Raw genomic sequence first — 5,306 nt, 5'->3', positions numbered from 1 at the left:
TACCTTTATTTTTTCATAATAAAGTTTCAACACCTTGAAGTTTCTTATTTCAAGAGACAAAACCATTTGGACTAAAGTCAACTACAAACTATAGTGCTTTATGCTTCACTAATCCACATTTGTGTCTCTTCACTCTAAGTTCCAAGTATGCAATTAGCATCCCTAAATTCATGTCTATTAACTCAAATCTATAAAAATGCTAGTGTATAGGGTATAAATTATAACTTTTAAAAAATTAATCTCAATTTCATTGGTGCTCGACAAAAACACTAAACATACAAACTACAAAGTTTTTTTGAGTCTAGACCGGTTAAGGCAATTTGACCATAACCAAAGGGTCTTTGGTCTATTTGTATCAATGTGTTTCTCTCCTAAAAGGTTGATGGTTGAAATTTAGTCATTAAAAAATAAATAATGTAGAAATAAGGTTTAGAATGTATGTGTTAGCGGTTTAAAAAAATAGGCAATTGGACAATAAGTAGAAAAAAAAAATCACATGACACCCATTTATCATCAAACTAGAGTTTCTCAATTTTAGAGAACAAAACGCAATCATGACCACCTTTAAGTTTGATAATGGTTAAAAAAAAATAGCCCTTAAAATGCTAACAATGTTAGATTGTGTTAAGTTGTTTATATAAAGTGATTAAATCACAAGAATCGACATTCTATAATCCTTTTTAACGTTGGCAACCAAGGACTAATATGTATTTGAAATTCACTAATTAAAAAATGTGTAATACAATGCTAACACATATACCATAAAATTCTCCCGACTTTTATTAGAACATCCCAATATTCGTTCACACAACAAATATGAACTTTTATTACATATCGGATTTGGTGTATCACACCATCTCCAAAATATACCACTTTTTTCAAGCTTATTAGTGTCTAATTTATGCTATTATCAAAAGAGGGAGGGGGGAAGTTGGAATATAATATTATATGAATACATTACAACTTATATCACTTAGGAAACAAACATCAACTAACTATTTTTTTGAAAATCAGTTGCTTGCTAGTCAAAACAATCTAAACGAATGTTGATCTCCTCGTAAATACGAATCTAACTATATAAAGAATGTCGAGAACGGAGCTGTATGAAAAAGTTATGAATTTCGCAGTGTCATTTATAGTGTAACATTCACGAACTATAAAATGAAAAATAAAATGCAAATTATTCAACGAGTCTAATTGAAAGTTGTAGTACTCGTTGATATGCAACTGGGGATATAAAAAACGTCGAAAACGGAGTCTATATGCAAAAGATATGATTTTTCAAAGATTCAAAGTTTACCTGAGAAGCTAATGACATGGACCACTGAGAAACGCACATGTGTCACTACTAGACGTGCGACACATGTCGTGACTAGGAGAACCCCTTCCTCCCCAAGAAAACAAGGACGTGGACCAATGTTGCAAAACTTGTTAGGCGTTCCCAGGGCGGCCGACTAGCGCCTATCAACTATTTGGTCTAAGCGGTGAGTACTTAGATTGGATAAACTGTATGAAATTAATTTTAGGAAAATTATATATGTATCAAATATAACAAGTTTATTAAAAATTATAACAAAATAGATGAATATCAATAACAATTATATATTTTTTACAAACAAAAAAAAATAAATAAAAAATCAAAATTTCTAAGATTTTCCAATTTTTCCAATTTTTCCCATTTTGACCGAATTAGAATCGATTTTGACAAAGTTTGACCGATTCCTAATTAGGAGCCTCGGCCCCTAAACAATTTCGATTAATCGATCGCCTAGGCCGAGTTTGGCAACACTGACGTGGACCACTCAGGAGCCGCCACGTGACCAGGTCACGACGCAATTTTGAGTTTTTTTTTTCTTTTTCTTTTTATAAATACCTTCGGTTTCTACTCATTTCTCCACAATTCTCTCCAAAACTCTCAAACTTTCCCGCAACCTCGATACATGAGTTTATGAGTTTTTAAGTATTAGTAGTGAAACTCTAGAACATCAGAAAGCCCAGTGAAATAGAGCTTTCGTCATCAAGGTTTTGTTCGCCCAATTTCTGGTTTTTCCCTAGAAAACCTGTAAGTGGAGTTACTTAATGTGCTTTAAGTGAAACTTATATTTATATTCGTAGTCATTATTGTGAACTTATAAATAAGCCTTATCAGTAATATCAGTCATTATACTGATCGTTCTACTTACGGGAGTGATGTCTAGGCTACATATGTGAGGTGTTTAAAGTGGAATTTCCAAACGGTACATCTTTTTACCAAACGGATCATACCTCTAGAGTGATCTTACATGGTTATTCCTTATCTGATAGAACTCAACAATTTTTGGGGATTATTGAAAAATTCGAAAATGGTTAAATATAACCTTATAAATAAAATCGAATATTAAGGCTTAGTAATATTCCTATTTATATCATTTAAAAATGAAAAACTAAAGCGTTAGATAAAGAGCTAACTTTCCCACGTATCTTCCACCTCAATCAGATGAGTACATAGTTACTTTTATGAACATGATTTTAATACAAGTAATTATTAAATTTATTAAATATCAGTTGAAAGCCTATATATGAATTTAATGTTTATTATCTGCAATATGTGTTAAATGTATATTTGATAACATACACTGTGTGAATAAGATAAGCGTATATATGGTATTATTACATGACAATCTTAAGGGAAATATTATTACTTAAAAGATTAATGTATATTAAATATTTGATACTCTGTGTTATATATATACACTAAATTATGATAGTGTTGTCTAAACAGGGTTGGTATTGATTTTAGTATTGTCTAAGTTTTAAACTAAGGCGTATAAAGGATGTTTAGATCCAATTAATTTGGATAATAGTGTAGTCATACTCTATATCGCGATAGTATCACAAGAACGAGAACACTATATTTGAAAAATGAATAGTGAACTGGTCTAATTATAAACGAATGTTTGTAATTGATATTTAGTTCAAAGAAAGTTGAATAAGTGCTTATTTATACGTTGTATTGTAATGATATTGCGTAAGGAAGAAATTTTAATTGGAAGGTGATTACGGTATTGTAATTTTTTCTAGTTATAAACTAAAACCTTAAGGGGATACTTAGTTCAATTATGTTTGAATATTGGGTAGCATCATATTAAGAGTATGGGCGATATTGGAAGCTAAAATATAACTCTGCTCTATGACACTGTTGTGTGGCAGGGTACGGGTTACGTAGTTGAGTACTATATTAGTAGTCGCCCTCCTTTTTAGACAACCAAAAATGGTGTGTCTGTATCAAGCTAGCGGTGGGTATGTTTGGTTATCTTCCAGAGTAAGATGACAACCACAAACTAAAATGTCTTGTGGAAACGATAGCAGACTCATAGTCTGTAAGTTTTAATAAATTATATTGATCCAGGCAAAAGGATTGTATGTTCCCTCGTTGTACTTTATTCCCCCATGATTGTCTTTATTGACTAACGTCTGCTGCCGAGGAATCCCTGAATCAGTATAATCAACTCATTTTTTACAGTGATGCATCAAGATAGATTTGTTTGATAACAATTGGTTTTTCAGGTTTATTAATTATGGATTATTATCATAATAACATTATGAGATTGAAAACCCTATGTGTCTCACCAGGTTTTCTCAAACATGACCGACTCAAACTATATGCATCACAGGTAGCATTATTAAAGTTGTTGAAACTTTATTAGGATGTCGAATGATTAAGAGACAGCCTATAATAGTGTTCATGATCGTTAGGTCTTTAAGTTGTAACTTATGTATTGCATTGATTATGACATCCTTAGGGATTTTTTATATTGAAGCATCTTTACTCGATTTAAAATAAAACGAGACAGTTTCTGTAAAAATATTTTATTATACAGATATTTTTTGCAAACAAAGATAACATGGTTTTAAAAACGTAAAGGTTTTTTTCGGTTCTGAAAATTAAGAGATGCCACAATACATATTATAATATATATATATATATATATATATATATATATATATATATATATATATATATATATATATATATATATATATATATATATATATATATATTGTGGATGTTGATTATATTAATATGTTGAAATCATTAGAAAAACTTTGAAACTAAAGATATAAATGACTTCAAAATTATGATTATTTTATCTTGCTATGAAAAGTTTTATAACTTTTCTTGCTGATACATAATATGCATTATACGGAGCACTTTATAACTAATTTTATGTTTTAACTATCAAAAATTAATAGGTTTTATGTGTAACCTTTAATATTTTTTAATTAAATTATATTAATCTTATATTAATCATGTGTAATGTGTAAGTATAACGTCTAATACTAATTCTAAATGAGAGTTTTGGAATGTAATTTGACATATCTCGTTTCTTTGATTATTGTAGAAAGATGGTATATTTTTTATGTTTGTATTTATTGTTAAAAAATAGTAAATCGGATTTTCCCAACATAAACATTTCTTATATCATTTGAAGACAAAGAAACAAAAGGTTTTCAAAATACTTACTAATCAAACCTCAGTACAAAACCCTAATCTACTTTCATAAGAATACGCTCAACCTACACTACAAATGTTTTCATAAAACGATCAAGAACAGAAGGATGAACAAACAACGAAGAACATAACCAACTGTGAAACCCTAATCTTGCGCATGAGAGAAAGAGGGGGAGAGAGAGTGTGTGAGTGAGAGAGAGAGAAAGAGAGCTCTGAGTGTGTTGAGAGAATATCGAAAAATGATGAATCAATGCCACTCCCACCAATATATATCCCGAGTCATGCATATGAACCAGGTCTTGGATATAACCCATGAAACAGGATTCACGTGCCTTACCTGTAGTTTTCAAGAAATAAGCCGCAACCCATAACATTTCAAAAATTAAAAAAGAAAACATTTTTAACAAAGTTATTTCATAAATGAGAGTAAACTAAGAATTGCAACATTAACACAAATAAGCCAAACACAATAAATAATAAATACGATATTGAATGTTTCAAACACATAGTATTTTCAACACCCCCCCCCCCCCTCATTCAATCGAAATATTTATTTATTCTTTTTAAAAACCTCAACAAGACCCATTTTATTTGACAAAAAATCATGATGTTTAAAACTCAAAGATTTAGTAAGAATATCTACATTTTTATCAGAAGAATTGGTCTTAACAAACTTTAACACGCCATTAGAAAATTTTTCCCTAACAAAATGAAGGTTATTTTAAAATGTTTAGTACACTCATGAAAATTAGAGTAAGAACCTATTTAATGGTAGAATCATTGTCACAAAAAAACAGATATAGGAGTAAGAATT

The sequence above is a fragment of the Lactuca sativa genome, chromosome 7, assembly GCF_002870075.4.
Source record: "Lactuca sativa cultivar Salinas chromosome 7, Lsat_Salinas_v11, whole genome shotgun sequence".
Lineage (NCBI taxonomy): Eukaryota > Viridiplantae > Streptophyta > Magnoliopsida > Asterales > Asteraceae > Lactuca > Lactuca sativa.
Note: the sequence above shows the minus strand (reverse complement) of the source record.